The sequence below is a fragment of the Oncorhynchus mykiss genome, chromosome 30 (assembly GCF_057628025.1).
Source record: "Oncorhynchus mykiss isolate SJ-2025 chromosome 30, ASM5762802v1, whole genome shotgun sequence".
NCBI classification, from domain to species: Eukaryota; Metazoa; Chordata; class Actinopteri; order Salmoniformes; family Salmonidae; genus Oncorhynchus; species Oncorhynchus mykiss.
The window spans coordinates 15198685-15222601 of NC_143051.1; the positions used below are offsets into that span (position 1 = coordinate 15198685).

Consider the following 23917-nt stretch of genomic DNA (forward strand, 5'->3'; position numbering starts at 1 on the left):
TCTGGGATTTGGTGTTCTATCTCAGGGACCTCAGCGGGCCCAGTTGTAGGACAGGGCTCTACTCTTCTGACTGGATAGACACAGGGAGTTAAGCACCAGAAACAATATAGACACAATATATAGCCAAGTGTTTCTCAACTGGCTTTGCATCGAAACCAAAGTTAAACAAGGTTCTCAGTCGTGACCCAATATTCGCATCGTAATATTATTTTGCTGAAATGCTATCTGGAAAAATAAATGCTATATTGACAGTAGCAATTATATGACAAGGGAACAACATTCCTACCTTTTTAATTGTCAATAACTCCATATTGCTCATATTGTTGATGAAGAATGTTGGTAAGCTCACTGGTTTGAGACCACTAAATCAGCCAAATCTGCTATATAGCACTGCTAATAACTCTACATTGAAACAACTATGATTGAAGAAGAAAAATTATTCAGAGATTCAATGATATATATTTTTTAGGTTCATTATAATATCTACACATTCTCTACCTTGTATTAGTCATTTAAGTTTAGACTAGTTTTTTTTTAAATCACCCCCCAAAATTAGTAAAATCCATCAGACACCCGTGACCCACCAGTTGAGAATCGCTGTCAAAGCCTATCCTTTCCTATAACAGCAATGTAGAAATCTGTATGTTGTTCACTGCTCACCACGTGACAACAGTCGTTTTGGAGGTCTGGTTTGTGGCCCCTCTCCAGTTCAGGTTTGGGCCGTGGTGGCTGGGCCTGTTTCGGTTTGGCCCGGGGTTGCTGCTGCTGATTGGCTGGTTTAGCTGGTGGCCCTGGGGTGGAGTGCTGCTGGAACTCCTCTGAGCCAATTGGATTGCCTTTCTCGGTCTTCACTCCTGTATGGGGTTCTGGCCTCTTCTGTCGTTTAGAACCAGGCTCTCCACTAGGACCTCTGTTTCTTCCGGTATGAGAGGTTCTGTAGGGGAACTGTGGTTGGAAAATGTAATTTTCATATACCTGAGCTGATGGGTGAGGGTGGGGCTTCGGCCATTACAAGATCTTCCAGAGCAGCACGACTTTGAATTCTCCTGTACAAAAGTACCAAAAGGGAAAAGTTAAAAACTCCAGGGAGGAATTGATTACATTCACAAGCTGACAGTAGATGGGGTGAATCAAACTGGACATCAAACAGTGGCTCTTTGACTGCGAGTCAGAAATAAGATGCATTCAGTTGATACTATATTTGAATAGCTCACCTGGAGGAGTCCACTGGCTTTGGTGGTTCAGCAGGGAGCTGTGCAGGTCCAGTCTAAACACACACGTAAATATCATGAGAGGGGGAAGGGAACAACTTTCTTGGTTCCTCAGTTTGACTCAGCCATTCAGGCAGCATCATACCTGTACATTGCTTGCCTGCATCTCCTGGTCTTTGAGCCTCTTGAGCAGGAGGAGCCTGCTGTTCCCTCTTCATCTGCAGGATGATACCGTTGGCCTGCGTCACCTTCTCCTTCTCTGCCTGCAGGGCCAGAGCCAGGGCTTTGTTGTTGATCTGCACGTTCTTCAGGATCATCGGCTTCACGTTGCCAGCTGTAGAGAGACGGGGGGAGGGAGGAGAGACAGGGAGGGAGGAGAGGGAGCTAGCTCAGAAATATGGCCTCCACTCCTGTGATGACGGGACACCCTGGGGCGGCGGTGCCTGCAAACAGGGTGGCTAGTGGATGCTCTGCGACGTCTGGGCATTGTCATTAATAGGAAAGACTATGAATTACTTTTAGACAGGCCACGAGTCCCTTTAACAGGGCTGGAGGAGGGAGCAAAATGACGTCATAATGGGATTGGAAATGACGCCACAATAATCCTGCCAAACAAAACAGGGAAAAAAAATAAAAATAAAATTGCATAACGTATGTAAGAAGACATTGCACTTCTTTTGAGTGTATAATGAAGAAAATGTGTAGGAGTAGACCCTCCCGCAGATTAGAATGCTTTACATATTATATACTGAACAAAAATATAAACACAAGATGTTAAGTGTTGGTCCCATGTTTCATGAGCTGAAATAAAATATCCCAGAAAAGCTTTTTTTGCTCAAATTCATTTACCCCAATGTTAGTGAGCATTTCTCCTTTGCCAGGATAATCCATCCACCTGACAGGTGTGGCATATCAAGAAGCTGTTTAACGGCCCTAAGGATCGGCCTTTTTCTTTCTGCCAAATTTCGCCTAAAATGACATACCCAAATCTAACTGCCTGTAGCTCAGGACCTTTTTTTATTTTACCTTTATTTGACTAGGCAAGTCAGTTAAGAACAAATTCTTATTTTCAATGACAGCCTAGGAACAGTGGGTTAACTGACTTGTTCAGGGGCAGAATGACAGATTTTTACCTTGTTGGCTTGGGGATTTGAACTTGCAACCTTCTGGTTACTAGTCCAACGCTCTAACCACTAAGCTACCCTGCCAACCTGAAGCAAAGACAGGTTTTTAGAAAAAAAAAACTTATTTACATAAGTATTCAGACCCTTTGCTATGAGACTTGAAATCGAGCTCAGGTGCATCCTGTATTCATTGATCATCCTTGAGCTGTTCTACAACTTGATTGGAGTCTATCTGTTCTGGAAACTTTTAGAAAATCCTGTTCTGGGAACAGGTCATGTGTTGGAGATTAAAGTGTTCCAGGACAAGGTCCTGAAGTATCCTGAGGTACTATAGAGATACCAGGACAGGGTCCTGAAGTATCCTGAGGTACTATAGAGATACCAGGACGGGGTCCTGAGGTATCCTGAGGTACTATAGAGATACCAGGACAGGGTCCTGAAGTATCCTGAGGTACTATAGAGATACCAGGACGGGGTCCTGAGGTATCCTGAGGTACTATAGAGATACCAGGACGGGGTCCTGAGGTATCCTGAGGTACTATAGAGATACCAGGATGGGGTCCTGAGGTATCCTGAGGTACTATAGAGATACCAGGACGGGGTCCTGAGGTATCCTGAGGTACTATAGAGATACCAGGACAGGGTCCTGAGGTAGAAGTAAAAAATATTCCTGCAGGTTAGAAAAACATTGTAAACTAAAATGTATTAGTCAGTGGACTGGTAAAACAGTTGCTTATGATTGGGAACTAGCTATAAATGTAAAACCTATATGTACATTTGCATAGGAGGAACTTCCATGTGAGTAGAACATTTTAAATGACAGATAATTCAAATATGTTGATGAAAAAACTCTGAATTATAAAAAGGAAGAAGTTCCTAACAAACACTGTTTGTTTTGTGTGTTTGTGCCCCTGAGTCTGTGTCTATGGATGGAGTTTCACAATGGGAGCCAAGAGCAGCAAGGGAGAACTGTGCCCGACCTGCTGACCGGACCGTTGAAGGTAATGCTGGATAAGTGGAGCAGGGACATTCTGAAACAGGTACCACTCTGGCACAAGGTAATGGATTTTCTCTTAAAAGGCACATTGAGTGAAGCTTTATTAGCAGAATGTAGAAAGAAGTTACAGGACTTTGAAGAAACCCAAGAAAGGCAAGGCAAGTAGAATAGACTGGGATGATTTTATGAAGTGGGAAAGAGATGCAGAGAAAAGGGCAGACAGGAACATTAAAGGAATAATGGAGGATGATAAGAAAAGAAGGAGAAACAGGCTATGAAAAGCCAAGTGACATTTACTGACCTGTTGCACTGTCTACAACCACTGTGATTATTTGACCCTGCAGGTCATCTATGAACATTTGAACATCTTGGAGAACAGTCTGGCCTTAATGGCCATGTACTCTTATAATCTGCACCCGGCACAGCCAGATGGGGATAGGCCAACCCTCAGAGCCTGGTTCTTCTCTAGGTTTCTTCCTAGGTTCCTGCCTTTTTTGGGGAGTTTTTCCTAGCCATCGTGATTCTACATCTGCATTGCTTGCTGTTTGGGGGTTTTAGGCTGGGTTTCTGTACAGCACTTTGTGACATCGGCTGATGTAAAAACGGCCTTATAAATACATTTGATTATGAATTTATGGTTGGATCAGAATCGTCATTATAATCATTGGCCAGTTGTCACGACTTCCACCGAGGGTGGCTCCTCTCCCTGTTCGGGAGGTGCTCGGCGGTCGTCGTCGCCTGCCTACTAACTACCACCGATCCATGTTTCTTTTTCGTTTGGTTCTGTCTGTTTCTTACACCTGTGTTCTATTGAGTTAATTTCGGTGGGTTTATTAACCTCGTTGCCTGCTGGTATTTTGTGCGGGATTATTTCTGTGTTTGTTTGGTGTGTGTGCTAGATTGCGCCACAGGCTATTCTCACGGTCATTTGAGCCGTTGTGATTTATTTAGGAGTAGATTGTTTTTCCTCCTGTTCCTCACATCGAATTCCTGTTTTGTTGGGCGCCTTCGTTGGGTTTGATTCCTGACCTGTTTTGTTGTGTTTTGGGACTTCCAAATAAATATTTTCTATTTGGACCTCAGTGCTCTCCTGCTCCTGACTCTTGCACCCACCTCGTCCTAGTGAGGCACATTACACCAGTAGAGAGAATTAAGTAAAACCACATGTCCAAATCCCTATCTCCATCCATGACTAATTTAGGAAAGAGGCGATTTTAGCTACGATTTTAGCTAGCTAGCAAGCAAGCTTCCCTTGACACTTTTTTCTTGGTGCGCCAGGACCTTTCACAGTTGAGCTCACTAAGTTTAGCTCAACGCTGATTGGCTAGTATTTTATATATTTATCATCAAGGGAGGCCAAATGCTCGCTGGCTTCCCTTGCATTCAATGCTACAATGTGCAACAATGTCATACTCTTTATTGACCAGACTGCATCAGATACATGGGCTACACATAGAGACAGAGGGGTGCTGTTTCTCTTACTCAGATGATTTCTCCGGTGAGATACATTCAGCCTGTTTTGAATTGAAGAAAAGTTATGAAACAGAGCGATGAAAGATAAATGATTTGATGTTCTTTTCTTGGTACATTTTTTGGGGAAGCCTGGCTTCCCTTGGCATCCATGATTACATGTCACTGGTGAGAAGAAACAAATGTTACATCAACAAAAAAAAGTATTAGAAATTAATAGTAAACATTGGAAAAGACATGGGCTGGAATGTGGTTTTAACCAATCAGCATTCAAAATTAGACCCACCCGTGGTAAAATTAAGCAATAGGGCAAGGGGGGTGTGGTATATGGCCAATATACCACGGCTAAGGGCTGTTCTTAGGCACGACGCAAAGTGGTATGCCTGCACACAGCCCTTAGCCGTGGTATATTAGCCATATACCACAAAGTAATTGTAGTACGAATAGACGGGGGAGATTAACAGATATGTATTGGTGGTATTTACAATGTTATTTGTGCCCCATTTGTTTGAAAATGATTTTTTTGTCTGTATGATCTGTGGGAAAGTGTCATACATTTAGCAGGAGGTTAGGAAGTGCAGGTCAGTTCCCACCTCATTTTGTGAACAATGGGCACATATCCTGTCTTTTTTTGAGACAGTCACAATGGTCAGGTATTCTGCCACTATGTAATCTCTGTTTAGGGCCAGATAGCATTCCAATTTGCTCCGTTTTTTTGTTGATTCTTTCCAGTGTATCAGTAATTTTTTTGGTTGGGACTAATTGTGTTGCTGCCCTGGGGCCCTGTGGGGTCTGTTTGTGTTTGTGAACTGAGCCTCAGAACCAGCTGGCTGAGGAGACATCACTTCCTTTTAGGTGGTTGCAAAATGTTACCACTCTTTTCTGGATTTTGATAACTAGCAGGTAAAATCCTAATTCTGCGTGTATTGTTTGTGGTTTTGCATTGTGCACAAAGTATATTTTGGCAGAAATCTGCATGCAGTCTCAATTGGGTGTTTGTCCAATTTTGTGAATTCTTGGTTGGTGAGTGGACCCCAGACCTCACAACCATAAAGGGCAATGGGTTCTATAACTGAGTCAAGTATTTTTAGCCAGATCTTAATTGCGATGTTGAGTTTGATGTTTTTATGGCATAGAAGCCCCTTCTTGCCTTGTCTCTTAGACCATTCACAGCCTTGTAGAAGTTATAATATGCCATTTAGCAGATGCTTTTATCCAAAGTCATGCGTGCATACATTTTACATATGGATGGTCCCGGGAATCAAACCCACTACCCCGGCGTTACAAGCACCATGCTCTACCAACAAAGCTACAAAGGACCATGTTACCTGTGGTGTTGATGTTTAGGCCGCACTAGGTATACTTCTTTATGTGCTCATGGGCAACTGTGTCTAGATATTTGTATTTGTTGTCCTGGCAAGTGGACCTTTTTTGGAACACCACTATTTTTGCCTTACTGAGATTCACTGATAGAGTGTCTGACAGAATCTGTGCAGAAGATCTAAGTGCTGCCATAGGACTTCCTTGGTTGGGGACAGAAGCAACAGATCATCAGCAAACAGACATTTGATTCACAAGTATTTCTGTGTCCATCCTTTCCTGCCTCTCTCCTTTTCTGTGTGTGTGTCATTGGAGGCTGGCGGGAGGAGCTATAGGAGGGCGGGATCATTGTAATGGCTGGAATTGAATGAATGGAACTGAGTCAAACATGTCGTTTCCATATGTTTGTGTTTGACACCTTTCCATTAATTCCATTCCAGCCATTACAATGAGCCCATCCTCCTATAGCTCCTCCCACGAGCCTTCTCTGGTGTGGATGTATGTTTGTGGGGGTGTGTGCCTGTGTCTATGTCTTTATCTGTGGTGTTTGTATAGAGGAGGAAGGGAAAATAACTGATGGAGAATATTTATATTTTGTTCACATCACCAAGGCTTGAAAAAGATACACTGGACCAATTACAGCATAATACTGTTTTGACAGGAAGCTAATTCAAGAGCACCACAATGACTCAGTCAACATCGGTAATTGCCTATTGGTATAATATTGATGAGTTTGAATGGATAATGAGTTGGCACAAGTTGGCAGGGGCTGGATGGATGGAGTTGATTGTTGTTTCTCAGTATAAATCCATCAATAAGCAATATGTAATTAAGTTATTTACTTATCTGATATTCTTAAAGTTTTTGGTTGAATATTCAGACTGCTGTTTCCTGATCACTAGACATAGTGGATCAAGAATCATAAGCAGGCTGTGTGGACGGACCATATACTTTAATTTGACAATGTAAACGGTCTCCCCTTCCCCTCTCTCATCACTCTCTCTCTCCTCCCCATTCCGTCATTCTGTCCTCTCTCTGCTCCCAATGCAGTAAATAGTCATTCCTTTCTGCTCAATAAACCTTCCATAAATAATACATTAAATTAAATACCAAGTCATGATCTCATTTACTTTCCTCTGCATGAGTCAAACGGAGCAATTATATCTTGACACACAGAGAAACACTCATTTATCAACACAGCAGCAGGGCACCTAAATAGACACACCTAAAGTGAGTCAGGAGGAGCCTGGAATCAGTCACTTAGTTAGTACTGTATATTGTGGTGCAAGGGAGAGGAAGCAAGTGATTCAACACATTGGGTAACTGGGATTCTACATATTGTAATTACCTTCACAACAACAATCTTTCTTCCCACAAACACTACCCATTCCCTTAGACATCTTATTGCAGAGGAGACATTGCTGTTATTTTCCTTAAAGGCCATGTAAATGTTGTGGCTGTCACATTCACTGTCACAGCGGGAGACCACATTCACTGACACAGCGGGAGACCACATTCACTGTCACAGCGGGAGACCACATTCACTGACACAGCGGGAGACCACATTCACTGACACAGCGGGAGACCACATTCAATGACACAGCGGGAGTCCACATTCACTGACACAGCGGGAGACCACATTCACTGACACAGCGGGAGACCACATTCACAGACACAGCGGGAGACCACATTCACTGTCTCATGTTTGTCTGACACATCATGTTTCCATTCAATTCAATACACTTTATCCTCAAGGGGACGTCAATTCTGGGTATAAATAATCATAGGCAGACAACGTTTGTGTTCCAAATGATACCCTATAGTGCCACATGGGCCCTTGGAAAAAAATAGTGCACTGCATAGGTAATAGGCTACCATTTGGGACACATATAATGTCTGGTTTGGTCTGGGTATGCAGCTGTGTTTATTGCCATCAGTCTTAATGCCTCTCCTGGTTATCAGAATGACTAGAGATGATTACAGTTATTTTTTTATTGATTTGGTGAACGTTTTCACAAGTATGTTGTACATTTACAACTTTTAATACAAAACTCAAAATAGATAATCAGAACGGCAGTTGTTTCAATTGAACCTTTATTTAACTAGGCAAGTCAGTTAAGAACAAATTCTTATTTACAATGACTGCCTACCGGGGAACAGTGGGTAACTGCCTTGTTCAGGGGCAGAACGACAGATTTTTACCTTGTCAGCTCGGGGACTCAATCCAGCACCCTTTCGGTTAATAGCGCAATGCGCTAACCACTAGGCTACCTGCCTCCCCGCAATTAACTAAGTACAACACAAAATCAGTCACTTTTTCACCAAACTTAAATCAGTGTTTCATCTAGTAATACATGTTCATATAAAGTAATTGCCTTTGTTACAACCTGGCTCAAGATTGTAACAAACAATAGGAAACCTCACACTAAGTAAAGGAATAACACAATTAATTTATTTCATATATAAAGTAAAAACTCACAACAATAATCATATGAGGCGTGATGGTCAGTAAATTGGGTGTCAACCAACAAAGCCACAACGAAACAACCAAAGGAATGCATGGAGAGAGGAATCTCTTGCTGAATGGGGAAACAGTGGTTTTATGCCACAGCTGAGCTGACGACCATCCCAGCTCCGCCCACCTCTCCTACTCCGCCCACCAATCTCCTGCAGGAAGTAAGTACTGCAAAACCCAGTAGACAGAGCAGGGAGGGGCCAGGGAGGGGCCTCACACCTTTCACAATGCAATGCTCACATTACTTTTGATATGAATCTCTTCTTTTTTATTAGAAGACGTTTGACTATTACTTAATGTGACGTCTCTTAATTGACAATCACTTAAACGTTTGATAAACCTAGATATTTTTACATGCATACCGGTTTGTCTACTACAGATTTTGAGGACAACACAAAGAAAATGTATGTCTGTAAAGTAGAAACAAATAAAGTATGATATACTGTACCCTGAGTGTACAAAACATTATGAACACCTGCTCTTTCCGTGACATAGACTGACCAGGTGAATCCAGGTGAAAGATATGGTCCTTTATTGATGTCACTTGTTAAATCCACCTCAATCATTGTAGATGAAGGGATGATACTTTTTTAAAGCCTTCAGACAATGGAGACATGGATTGTGTATGTGTGCTATTCATTGTGTGAATGGGCAACACAAACGATTTAAGCGCCTTTGAACGGGGTATGGTAGTAGGTGCCAGGTGCACCGATTTGTGTTAAGAACTGCAACGCTGCTGGGTTTCTCATGCTCAACAGTTTCTCATGTATATTGATAATGGTCTACCACCCAAAGGACATCCAGCCAACTTGACACAACTGAAGCATTGGAGTCAACATGGGACGGCATCCCTGTGGAACGCTTTCAACACCTTGTAGAGTCCATGACCTGATGAACTGAAGCTGTTCTGAGTGCAAAAGGGGTTGCAACTCAATATTAGGAAGGTGTTCTTAATGTTTTGTACACTCAAATGTACTAATATGATTATGACTATTATGATTTTACTTCACAGTAAATTTAAAAAAATTCTGATATTGAAAGGTCAGAAATGTATGTACTGTATGTAACAAATCAAATCAAAGTTTATTGATTGTGTACACAGATTAGCAGATGTTACTACAGGTGGAACAAAATGCTTGTGTTTGTAGCTCCAACAGTGCAGTAATACAATATCAATACAATACCACGTATAGGATCACTACAATACATACATACATACAATACAATACTGTAAAAGTAGAAAACAAATACTGTAAAATACAATACATGATTACAATACAGGTGGAAGATGATTGCCATCATGAGTGTACCAGCCTCCTTCAAGCCATGGATGAGGCATGCAATGATACAGGCTCACTGTGATAGCTTGAATGGAATCAATGGAACGGAGTCAAACATGTGGTTTCCATATGCTTGATATGTTTTTGATACTCTTCCATTTATTACATTCCAGCCATTACAATGCACCAGTCCTCCTTTAGCACATCCCACCAGCCTCCTCTGCATACCACACATAAAATCATTCAAAGCTGCATAAATTCTCAATATGAATCCACAAGAACAAATAGGAACAGCTGATAGGCAGTGGAGAGGCCAGGTGTATGATTGTGCATGAAAGAACAGTAAAGACATGAGACATGCAGCTCAAAAATGTCCCCTATTGTTTAGGAACAATACAATTATCCTACCTAGACCAGCCTACAACACCACAATGCAATGAATCATTTCATTATTGTTTCCAAGTGAGTGAAAATGTCACTTGAATAACAACGCAAAACCCATTTGTTTCATTCCATTTGGATTAGTTGTGTGTCTGCTCTCCACTGTTTATAAGGCATAGAAAGGTACAGTAGCAGGCCAGTCTGGCTGGATTTTTACTTCTGATACTGAATGCACTTTATGTAGTAGACAATCATACTCCTAAGTCGTCCCCAGTTATCCAGGAAAGCTTAACACATGGTCTGCCTCCTCTCCAATCCGAGTGGCTATTTCTTGCTCACCTCGCTCATTTTTTCTTAAAAAATGTATGACTATTTATTTGTTGCATAAACACAACCAGTCACAATGAATCTGATTAGGCTACTTCAAAAATATTCTGTAGTCATCCTCAAAAATATAACTACAGCATCCTCAAAATGGCTTGACATTAACCAGGTTTCCTTCCAAACTTTTTCTGCGAGTAAGATACATCAGATAAATAATGTCACGACATCATGGGAAAGCATGCAGTTTATTAGGCTGCAGATGAAATAAGTTACGATGAACTTCACAGGGTGGTAAAAGTGCACGGTGATGAGCTTGATGCTCCTTTCAATACATATCAAGAGTCTTATTCTGGTGACATGGTGATTGATGCTTTGCTGCCATTTTACAAGTAAAAAGAATCTCGCTCTTTTTTCCATAATAATAATCTCATCATGTAGTATGCTATACCCACATCGTAACATCAAGCTGTTGGCTAGAGCACAAATACCAATACTAGAGTGGGCCCAGTCGCTATACCTACGCACAAAACCGTCAGTTGGCCAAGAGATGGAAACCCATTTCATTTGTATTTCTTAATTGGTACAGGGGAATTTAACTGCAAAAGTTACTTTTAGGTGCACTACATATTTACACACAGACAGGGTATGCAGTTTATTTTACAGTACAAGGGGAGGGTCATGTAAAAATTATTGAGTTGGACCATTATTGAGTTGGACCAGATTCCCCCCATATCGACAGATGTCTTCATTGATCACACCTTTGATTACACATGGGATCGAAATTATGGAAATGTGATGTTCAGTACATTTTTTGGGGGTAGTGTATTGCCTAATGTGAAAACAGTGTAATGTACTGTAGCATAATACAATTCAAAGGGCAATTGTTCTATTGGATAAACTGTTTGTTGAAATAACTCAATTGAGAAAATATCATGATGTTATGTTTTGGGGATTCAATCAATGTACTCATATCTCTCAGTAAACATATGTTTTGGATGAATGGTTGCGTGGTGAAAGATGTCTACAAATGAATTAACAATGAAAGGTTTTGACTGTAACACTGGCTGCTTAATTAACAAGTGTTATCATTTGAAGTATTGTTCTAATTCACCACATACTTGTAAAAATAATACCAAAGCGATAAAAGAATCTGTATCTTAAAACGTCTCTGGGGTAGGCGGGACGCTTGCGTCCCACATGGCCAATAGCCAGGGAAAATGCAGAGCGCCAAATTCAAATGCATTTCCATAAAAATCAAACTTTCATTAAATTACACATGCAAGATAGCAAATTAAAGCTACACTCGTGAATCCAGCCAACATGTCAGATTTCAAAAAGGCTTTTTGGCAAAAGCATAAGATGCTATTATCTGATGATAGCACAACAGTAAACAATGAGAGTAGCATATTTCAACTCTGCAGGCGCGATACAAAACGCAGAAATAAAATATAAATCATGACTTACCTTTGACAAGCTTATTTTGTTGGCACTCCTATATGTCCCATAAACATCACAAATGGTCCATTTGTTCGATTAATTCCGTCGATATATATCCAAAATGTCCATTTATTTGGCGCGTTTGATCCAGAAAAACAACGCTTCCAACTTACACAACGTCTCTACAAAATATCTCAAAAGTTACCTGTAAACTTTGCCAAAACATTTCAAACTACTTTTGTAATACAACTTTAGGTATTTCTAAACGTATATAATTGATCAAATTGAAGACTGGATGATCTGTGTTCAATAGAGGAGCAAAACAAACTGACGCTACTTTTCTGGTTACGCGCCTCTATCAAAAGGTACGCATGACGTGACGTTCGTTCTGAGCTATGGTACTTCTTCATTACACAAAGGAAAAACCTCAACCAATTTCTACAAACTGGTGACATCCAGTGGAAGCGGTAGGAACTGCAGGAAAGTTGATTAGAATTCTGGATTCCCCAAGAAAACACATTGAAAAGACAGTGACTTAAAAAAAAAATCTGAATGGTTTGTCCTCGGGGTTTCACCTCCTAAATACGTTCTGTTATACTCACAGACACGATTCAAACAGTTTTAGAAACTTCAGAGTGTTTTCTACCCAAACAAATAATATGCATATATTAGGATCTGGGACAGAGTAGGAGGCAGTTCAGTTTGGGCATGCTATTTATCCAAAAGTGAAAATGCTGCCCCCTACCTCAAACAGGATAAGAACGGAGGCCAATGTTGGTCACCGTTTTTCAAAGTGTGTTGCATTATGGGTATACAAAGTGTAGGACTTGCGACTACTTGTCAACTGCATTACCTTTACAATGATCATGTGTTTAAAGGTCATGAAATTTCGACTGCAGTCAAGGAGAAATTTCTGCAATTGCAACTTGTGGGAGAAATCCTTCTTCGTTTTCTTGTAAGCAAATTGTTGATGTCTCCACCTATCATTGGTTATTATCAATGCATGTTTATTGTTTTGGGTAAATGTATATTTAGAGCTTAAATACATCTTTATCCTTACAATGTAATTACATCAACATTTCTAATAAAAAATAAATGAAATATCCCACTTGTGACAATATACATATCAAATTTGTTGATTGTCTATTAAGTGTGAATAAAATGTAATACATATTGTAGGCTACACATGGGTTATTGTACGGGATTTATACACTACAGGCTTAACCTTTATGGGATAGGGGGCAGCATTTTCACATTTGGATGAACAGCTTGCCTAGAGTGAACTGCCTACTACTCTGTCCCAGATCCTAATATATGCATATTATTAGTATTGGATGGAAAACACTCTGAAGTTTCTAAAACTGTTTGAATGATGTCTGTGAGTATAACAGAACTAATGTGGCAGACGAAAACCTGAGAAAAATCCAACCAGGACGTGGGACATCTGAGTTGTGTAGTTTTTCAAAGCTTGGCCTACCGAATACACATTGAGATATGGATGAGGTTGCACTTCCTAGGGCTTCCACTAGATGTCAACCATCTTTAGAAACTGGTTTGAGGATTCTTCTGTAAAGGAGGGGCTCATAAGACCTCTGAGTCTGTCTCATGACGCAGGCTCCCGACAGAGTTACCTCTCGTTACAATGATTTTCTGAAGACAAAGGAATTCTCCGGTTAGAACATTATTGATGTTTTATGTTAAAAACATCCTAACGATTGATTCCATACATCGTTTGACATGTTTCTAAAGGACTGTAACGGAACTTTTCAAGTTTTTGTCTGGACGAAATGCTCGCGCCTCATGAAGATGGATTACTGGGCTGAACACGCTAACAACAAATGGCTATTTGGACATAAATGATGGAACTTTATGAAACAAATCAGTCATTTATTGTCGAACTGGGATTCCTGGGAGTGCCTTCTGATGAAGATCATCAAAGGTAAGTGAATATTTATGGTGTTGTTTCTAACTTTGTTGATTCCAAAATGGCGGATATTCCTCTGGTTGTTTTAGGCTCTGAGCGCTGTTTTCAGATTATGCTTTTTCCGTAAAGTTTTTTTGAAATCTGACACAGCGGTTGCATTAACGAGAACTCTATCTTTAATTCTGTGAATAACACTTGTATCTTTTATCAATGTTTATTATGAGTACTTCTGCAAAATCACCAGATATTTTGGAATCAAAACATTACTGCACGTAAGGCGCCAATGTAAACTGAGATTTTTGGATATAAATATGCACTTTATCAAACAAAACATACATGTATTGAGTAACATGATGTCCTATGAGTGTCATCTGATGAAGATCATCAAAGGTTAGTGATTCATTTTATCTCAATTTCTGCTTTTTGAGACTCCTATCTTTGGCTTGAAAAATGGCTGTGTGTTTTTTTTTACTTGGCTATGACCTAACATGATCATATGTTGTGCTTTAGCTGTAAATCATTTTTTTAACAAGATGTTTATCTTTCATTTGCTGTATTGGACTTGTTAATGTGTGAAAGTTACATATTTCAAAAAAAACCTATGAATTTTGCACGCTGCCTTTTCAGCGGAATGTTGTCGAGGGGTTTCGCCTGCACTAGAAAGGTTAATCTGTGTCCAGGAAACCTGCTCATTTAATGAGAAAGTACCCCAGAAACCAGTTGCGGGGTCAATACCAGGTGCATATGACTGCTTGGCATATTGTTTGGCATATTGTCTACATGGTAACTTATGTCAACTGATGTATATACAGTGGGGCAAAAAAGTATTTAGTCAGCCACCAATTGTGCAAGTTCTCCCACTTAAAAAGATGAGAGAGGCGTATAATTTTCATCTTAGGTACACTTCAACTATGACAGACAAAAGGAGGAAAAAAAACCCAGAAAATCACATTGTAGGATTTTTAATGAATTTGTTTGCAAATTATGGTGGAAAACAAGTATTTGGTCACCTGCAAACAAGCAAGATTTCTGGCTCTCACAGACCTGTAACTTCTTCTTTAAGAGGCTCCTCTGACCTCCACTCGTTACCTGTATTAATGGCACCTGTTTGAACTTGTTATCAGTATAAAAGACACCTGTCCATAACCTCAAACAGTCACACTCCAAACTCCACTATGGCCAAGACCAAAGAGCTGTCAAAGGACACCAGAAACAAAATTGTAGACCTGCACCAGGCTGGGAAGACTGAATCTGCAATAGGTAAGCAGCTTGGTTTGAAGAAATCAACTGTGGGAGCAATTATAAGGAAATGGAAGACATACAAGACCACTGATAATCTCCCTCGATCTGGGGCTCCACGCAAGATCTCACCCCGCGGGGTCAAAATGATCACAAGAAAATCAAAAATCCCAGAACCACACGGGGGGACCTAGTGAATGACCTGCAGAGAGCTGGGACCAAAGTAACAAAGCCTAGCATCAGTAACACACTACGCCGCCAGCGACTCAAATCCTGCAGTGCCAGAAGTGTCCCCCTGCTTAAGCCAGTACATGTCCAGGCCCGTCTGAAGTTTGCTAGAGAGCATTTGGATGATCCAGAAGAAGATTGGGAGAATGTCATATGGTCAGATGAAACCAAAATATAACTTTTTGGAAAAACTCAACTCGTTGTGTTTGGAGGACAAAGAATGCTGAGTTGCATCCAAAGAACACCATACCTACTGTGAAGCATTGGGGTGGAAACATCATGCTTTGGGGCTGTTTTTCTGCAAAGGGACCAGGACGACTGATCCGTGTAAAGGAAAGAATGAATGGGGCCATGTATCGTGAGATTTTGAGTGAAAACCTCCTTCCATCAGCAAGGGCATTGAAGATGAAACATGGCTGGGTCTTTCAGCATGACAATGATGTCATGACAATGATGTCATAACGAAGGAGTGGCTTCGTTAGAAGCATTTCAAGGTCCTGGAGTTGCCTAGCCAGTCTCCAGATATCAACCTCATAGAAAATCTTTGGAGGGAGTTGAAAGTCCGTGTTGCCCAGCAACAGCCCCAAAACATCACTGCTCTAGAGGAGATCTGCATGGAGGAATGGGCCAAAATACCAGCAACAGTGTGTGAAAACCTTGACCTTTGACCTCTGTCATTGCCAACAAAGGGTATATAACAAAGTATTGAGATAAACTTTTTTTATTGACCAAATACTTATTTTACACCATAATTTGCAAATAAATTCATAAAAAATCCTACAATGTGATTTTCTGGATTTTTTTACTCATTTCGTCAGTCATAGTTAAAGTGTACCTATGATGAAAATTACAGGCCTCTCTCATCTTTTTAAGTGGGAGAATATTTTCATATTGTTTACCCGGTAACGTAGATTGTATGTGGAAAGTATCCAGACCCCTTCCCTTTATCCACATTCTGTTATGTTACAGTCTTATTCTAAAATTGATTCAATTAAGAAAAAACTCATCAATCTCTACACAATACCCCATAATGACAAAGCAAAAGCAGGTTTTTAGAATTTTAAGCAAATGTACTCAAAACAAAAAACCAAAATACATTTTCTACATAAGTATTCAGACCATTTGCTGTGAGGCTCAAAATTGAGCTCAGGTGCATCTTGTTCACGTTGATCATCCTTGAGATGTTTCTACAACTTAGAGTCCACCTGTGGTAAATTCAATTGATTGGACATGATTTGGAAAGGTACACAACTATCTATACAAGGCCCCACAGTTGACAGTTGTTATGACGTTGCTCTCTTTGGGTACAGCAAGCCCCATCCCCCTCTCCCTGTCTCCTACACACAGGCTGCTGTGGTCAGAGAGAGGTTGTACATTCCTGGAGGAGATTATCTCCTCATGGCCACAGTATAGAGACAGAGTGCATTTTCATAGAGAACAAAGGAATTTCTTCAATCTCACAGAACTTTAGGTCCGAACAACATTTATATTCTGGAGAAGGTATAAAAGATCGGTGAAGAATCCAGCTACGGACTGGTCCGTTTGGTACAATTTGGTGAAACTCATGGGAGATAATACGACCACATTACCATAACGCTGTTTATATAATAGCCTCAGTAATGAGGTTTACATCTAATTGTTGAATAAGATGAATGCGTGAGGATGATACTGTTTGTAAAATTGTGTAATGTGATTTTGGACTGTTTAATGAAGGAAACTCCAATTCCTTTTTGAGTTGAACTAAATCAGAGGACCACCCATGAGCCCATTTAGGGTCGGGCATCCTGGGACAGGCCCTTTTCTGCAACTCCCGAATAAAACCACCACTTTGAGAATTTCTCAACAGACCATGTTTCTCTCAATTACAAGAGAACAAAGGTTGCAGACCAGCTTACCACGATAACGAGAGAGCCAAGGTTTGAGTAGATGGCTGAATCTTTTAACCATACCACGTGGTTAAACTCTTAGACTATCAATACTGACAGAATAAGAACAATTCAATATCATTGAACGCGAAGACCCGACAACCGCCAAAACATCTATCCATAACGACATGAATGAATGTCACTCTGAACTATCCATTCTAACCACGACAGAGAGGGTGGACAAACTCTCCAACAGAAACAAACTTTTCAACAGAGACCACGACGACACACTGAGCGTAAATATATATATTGATTGCAATTGTTCCCGAATGAGTGAGCGTTCATGTGCAAAGGATTAGCATTTCAATTGTTAGAATTATCAACTTTATAGTGTCTCATCTCAGTTGACCCCCACTTCCCTTTTGTACAACAAGCTGCCATGCCGGTTTAGCCCACTAGGGCACATTCCTCTATAATTTATTGTAACCATATTTACTTTGTTTGTTTGTGTGTGCACTTCTATGATTGTTTAGTTAGTTAATAAATCAATTATTTAAGACAATTGATGTATGGATGACTCATAGTGAAGACTGGGTTTGTGCAGATAACCAACAATTTACGACGTTTGGAATGAGACTAACGTGAGGTAAATAAATAATTCATTAAGTCAGAAGACTATTGATCAGATATAAAAATATCTGAAAAGTTATATTAGGAAAATTATAACTTTGTAATCTGAATATTTTCCTTGGTGCCCCGACATCCTAGTTAATTACAGTTACATGATTAACCAGTTTAATCGCGTAATACTAATTACAGAGAATTTTTGATAAAAACTAAAAGTCTTCATTTAATGATAGTAAAGACACGACACAGTGCATGTCAGAGCAAAAACCAAGCCATGAGGTCGAAGGAATTGTCCGTAGAGTCCAGATACAAAATGTGTGGAGATATTTTTCAGCAGCAGGGACTGGGAGACTAGTCAGGATCGAGGGAAAGATGAACAGAGCAAAGTGCAGAGAGATCCTTGATGAAAACCTGCTTCGGAGCGCTCAGGACCTCAGACTGGGGCAAAGGTTCACCTTCCAACAGGACATTGACCCGAAGCGCACAGCTAAGACAATGCAGGAGTGGCTTTGGGATAAGTCTCTGAATTTACTTGAGTGGCCCATCCAGAGCCCGGACTTGAACCCGATCGAAAATCTCTGGAGAGACCTGAAAATAGCTGTGCAGCAACGCTCCCCATCCAACCTGACAGAGCATGAGAGGATCTGCAGAGAAGAATGGGAGAAACTCCCCAAATACAGGTGTGCCAAGCTTGTAGAATCATACCCAAGAAGACTCAAGAAGACTGTAATCGCTGCCAAAGTTGTTTCAACAAAGCAAAGGGTCTGAATACTTATGTAATATTTAATATATTTTTTGTCTAAAAACCTGTTTATGCTTAGTCATTATGGGAAATTGTGTGTAGATTGATGAGGGAAAAACACAATTTAATCAATTTTAGAATAAGGCTGTAACGTAACAAAATGTGGAAAAAGTCAAGGTTGCTGAATACTTCCCGAATGCATGTACCTCCCCCGACTTTACACGTCGACTTCTGTCAACATTAAGGCTACTTTCGGCTTAGCACTCCAACACGTCCACTGACTCGTTGCCTGACTGGCTGACTTGACTGATTGGCTGACTGTATGACTGACTGACTGATGAAAGAGAGGGTTCTGACATGGACACTGGATGTGTTACCTGCCTTTATAGTACATTCACAAAAAAGCTGTTAACCAATCAATCCTCCCACCCATCCATCTATACATCACTGTTTAGCTGAAGACAACACCAATGAAGACATGTCAGACCACCAGACGGGTCCATCTCAGCAAATAAGAGCCCAGCGTTGCTCTAGCCAGTGATCAGGTCGATTTGGAGCTCTCCCTCCCAGCAGATGTAATGCATTAGCTGTACTCTCTGCTCCCCCCCAGGCCAAAAAACACAACCCAAAATTAAATGTGGAAAATGTGGAGAGCCAAGCACACAATTTATGATAATGAAATCCTAGCGCAGAGAGAGTCAATCAGACCCAAAGCAAACACTTAAAGAGAAACAACCCAGAAAATCTGGGATTATTGTTTTATAGAGTCAATTTTAGACAGATGCCTTTCTCAAACACTGTTGAGACGATTGTGTGTTGCTCCCTAATATAGAAGAACAGTGTTCAATCTGACATTGCTGCATCAAGATAGCATTGCTTTACTTCTTTATAATAGAGAAACACAAACAATCTAACGTTATAAAAAGAGGCTTTGTAACAATCTCAGAGCTACACTATAAACATTTTGAAATTGTAACATTGTACATGGCTAGACCATTTTTCTACCATCATCTTAGGATAACAACATCATAATTGTGACATCGTGTATGACATTGCTATAGAGATCCTATTAAATTAATTACTAGAGGGAGGATGTCATGAACCTACAAAGTTACAGAATGGGGCTTTGAAAGCTGTGAGTGCTATTATATGATACAATGTTAGTACTTGTTGCATTTATAACTTGTCTAAGTCCTATCATCAACTGATTTGAGCCAGTGGATTGGCTGTGGATTGACTGCATTGCTTGAATGGAATGTTTGGATATTGGCAGTTAATTTGACACAATGTATGGAATCAAACCTCTAAAACTGACTGGCTAGCTAGCTAACACACATACAGTGCAGATCAATTCTTTACATTCATTGTTTTACACAATTTCTTATCACAGCACTGGCAGACCATGGTTGACTAATAGGATGGCGCACAAATGGCCAAGCGTCGTCCGGGTTAGGGGAGGGTGTCACGCCCTGGCCTTAGTTATCTTTGTTTTCTTTATTATTTTGGTTAGGTCAGGGTGTGACATGGGGGATTTATGTGTTTTAGTCTGGTCTAGGGGTTTTGTATGTTTATGGGGCTGTATCCTTTCTAGGTAGTTTTATATGTCTATGGTTGCCTAGATTGGTTCTCAATTAGAGGCAGCTGTCTGTCGTTGTCTCTGATTGGGAACCATATTTAGGCAGCCATGTTCTTTGGGTATTTTGTGGGTGATTGTCTTCTGTCTTTGTGTCATTGCACCAGATAGGACTGTTTCGGTTTTCACATTTGTTTGGTATTTTGTAGTGTTCTCGTTAATCGTCTATATTAAAGATGTTGAACACTAACCACGCTGCATTTTGGTCCTCCTCTCCTTCAGCGGAAGAAACCCGTTACAGAATCACCCACCAAAACAGGACCAAGCAGCGTGGTGACAGGCAGCAGCAGGAGGAGCAGCGCAATCAGGACTATTGGACTTGGGAGGAGATACTGGATGGAGATGGACCCTGGACGCAGCCGGGGGAATATCGCCGCCCCAAGGCAGAGCTGGAGGCAGCCAAAGCGGAGAGGCGCGGTTTGAAGAGGCAGCACGGAAGCAGGGCTGGAAGCCCGAGAGTCAACCCCAAATATTTATTGGGGGGAGGCACACAGGGAGTATGGCGAAGCCAGGTAGGAGACCTGCGCCAACTTCCTGTGCTTACCGGAGAGCGAGAGGGACCGGGCAGGCACTGTGTTATGCTGTGGAGCGCACGGTGTCTCCAGTGCAGGTGCATAGCCCGGTGCGGTACATTCCAGCTCCTCGTATCGGCCGGGCTAGAGTGGGCATTGAGCCAGGTAAGGTTGGACAGGCTCGGTGCTCAAGAGCTCCAGTGCACATGCACGGTCCGGTCTATCCAGTGCCACCTACACGCACCAGCCCTCCGGTGGCAGCCCCCCGCACCAGGCTTCCTGTGCGTGTCCAGAGCCCAGTACTCCCTCTTCCTCCTCCCCGCACTCGCCCTGAGGTGCGTGTCCTCGGCCCAGTACCACCAGTGCCGGCACCACGCACCAGGCCTACAGTGCGCCTCGCCTGTCCAGAGCTGCTAGAGTCTCCCGCCTGTCCAGAGCTGCTAGAGTCTCCCGCCTGTCCAGAGCTGCTAGAGTCTCCCGCCTGTCCAGAGCTGCTAGAGTCTCCCGCCTGTCCAGAGCTGCTAGAGTCTCCCGCCTGTCTAGAGCTGCTAGAGTCTCCAGCCTGTCCAGAGCGGGAGAGGGTGATTGTCTCCTGTGTCAGTGTTTGTGCCACATGGGACTGTTTTCGGTTTTTCACGTTTCTTGTTTTGTAGTTGTGTTCATGTTGAGTTTTCCTATTAAAACCATGGACACTTACCACGCTGCATTTTGGTCCGATCCTTATTTCACCTCTTCAGAGGAAGAGGAGGAAATCTGCCGTGACACGACCATAAATCTTTGAAGTTTCTCCCATTTGTCCCCATTATGTCCTGTGTATTTATACCTGCGTTTTTTTGTTGTCTGTTGCTAGTTTGTCTTCTCCTGTCAAGGCCTACAAGCGTGTTCCCGTGTTTCCTGTGCTCTAGTTTTGTTTTTCCTACTCTTCCCAGTTTTGACCATTCTGCCTGCCCTGACCCTGAGCCTGCCTGACGTTCTGTACCTTAGTGACTCTGCCCTGGATTACTGACATCTGCCTGCCCTGACCCTGGGCCTGCCTGCTGTTCTGTACCTTAGTGACTCTGCCCTGGATTACTGACTTCTGCCTGCCCTGACCCTGGGCCTGCCTGCTGTTCTGTACCTTAGTGACTCTGCCCTGGATTACTGACTTCTGCCTGCTCTTGACCTGTTGTTTGCCTGCCCCCTGTTTTGTAAATAAACATATGTTATTCTAACTGTCTGCATCTAGGTCATATCCTGAGTCCGGATAGTACGAACTGGCCATGACTGACCCAGAAGACTCGGACCAGCTCCGCGATGCTGTCTCCTCCCACAGAGCCACCATTGGAAGATACGAGTTATTTCACAGCCTTACGGATGGATTCCAGACCTTGGTGGAATGCCACGACTGTGCTTTCCATAAATTGCTGGAGCAAGTCTGCGGATTGTCTGTTAGACAGCCAGCCACTACCGTAACCCTCCAGCCTCTCAGTAACCCCCGCTGTCAGCAGCGCGTCCCCCCAGCCCCCCGGCTTCCCAAGAACTCCGCTTACCTCGTCCGGGATGCTTCATTGTAGTTTCAGGGACCTGTCAGTTCTTTCCCTCCCAGTGCCTCCTCATCTTTGAGCTACAGCCCTTTTATTTTCCAATGGCATTGGAGGAGTGGAGGCACTGGTTTGTGGGGGTGGAACACCATTCATAGTATGGACAGATCACAAGAACCTGGAATATCTCCGCACCGCCAAGCGCCTCAACTCCAGGCAAGTTCGATAGGCCCTGCTATTCACTCGATTCAACTTCACTATCGCCTACCGCCCAGGGTCCAATGTGAAGCTGAATGCGCTTTCATGTCTCTATAGCCCCGCTGCTACACCATCGGACCCCGAGACCATCCTCCCTACCTCTTGTCTCGAGGCTGCCCTCATCTGTGGTATAGAGAGGGGGGGGGGGCTGGCCTCCTTCAACCTCTTCCCATTCCTCACCGCCCCTGGTCCCATATTTCCCTGGACTTTGTCACAGGTCTCCCTCCATCAGATGGTAACACCACTATCCACAGAGTGGGGGGTAGGTTTTCCAAAACTGCCCATTTCAATCCCCTTCCCAAGTTACTCTCAGCCAAGCCCCAGCTCATGGTGCAGCACATCTTCCAGATACATAGTTTTCCGGAGGACATGGTCTCCGACAGCGGTCCACAGTTCTCGTCCCGGTTCTGGAAGGCGTTCTGCACCCTCATTGGGGCATCTGCCAGCCTGTCCTCTGGGTTTCAACCCTATTCTAATGGCCAGTTGGAGCGAGCCAATCAGGACCTGGAGACGAGTCTTCGTTACCTCCTCTCCGCCAACCCCACTACCTGGAGCCAGCAACTCGTGTAGGTGGAATACGCCCGCAACACCCTTCCATGCTCCGCCACTGGTCTCTTGCCGTTCAAGTGTTCTATGGGTTATCAGCCTCTGTTCTTCCCTGAGCAGGGGGGAGAGGTCAGCATACCCTCGGCCCAGATGTTCGTCCGCCGCTTTCGCCATACCTGGAAGAGAGCCCGGTCCTCCCTCCTCAAGACCACCTGCAAGTATCAGCGACAGGTAGACCACCACCGGACCCCTGATCCCCGCTATCATCTCGGGCAGAACGTATGGCTGTCCACTCGGGATCTGCCCCTCCAGGTGGAGTCCCGCAAACTTTCCCCCCATTTTATCGGCACTTTCTCTATCTCTAAGGTCCTTAGCCCCTCTGCTGTTCACCTTCTGTTGCCCCGCACTCTCTGTATACATCCCACTTTCCATGTATCTACAATTAAACCCGTCTCACAGCCCTTTGTGTCCTGTTTCCTAGTCTTCCCAGTTTTAACCATTCTGCCTGCACTGACCCTGAGCGTGCCTGCCTTTCTGACAGTGCCCTGGATTACTGACCTCTGCCTGCCCTGACCCTAAGCCTGCCTGCCGTTCTATACTTCACTGACTCTGCCCTGGACTACTGACCTCTGCCTGGCCTTGACCTGTCGTTTGCCTGCCCCCTGTTTTCTAAAAAAACATCTGTGATTCGAACTGTCTGCATCTGGGTCTTGATACAGATGACCAGTCAAGCCATGAACTTTCTAATGACTGTTCATCTCATG

The 23917-nt window shown here is 42.6% G+C and overlaps 1 pseudogene; it reads right to left on the minus strand.

The window, feature by feature from the left end:
- Positions 1–23585, minus strand: part of LOC118946493 (uncharacterized) — a 31705-nt pseudogene extending 8120 nt beyond the window's left edge.
- Positions 23586–23917: the final 332 nt, after the last annotated feature.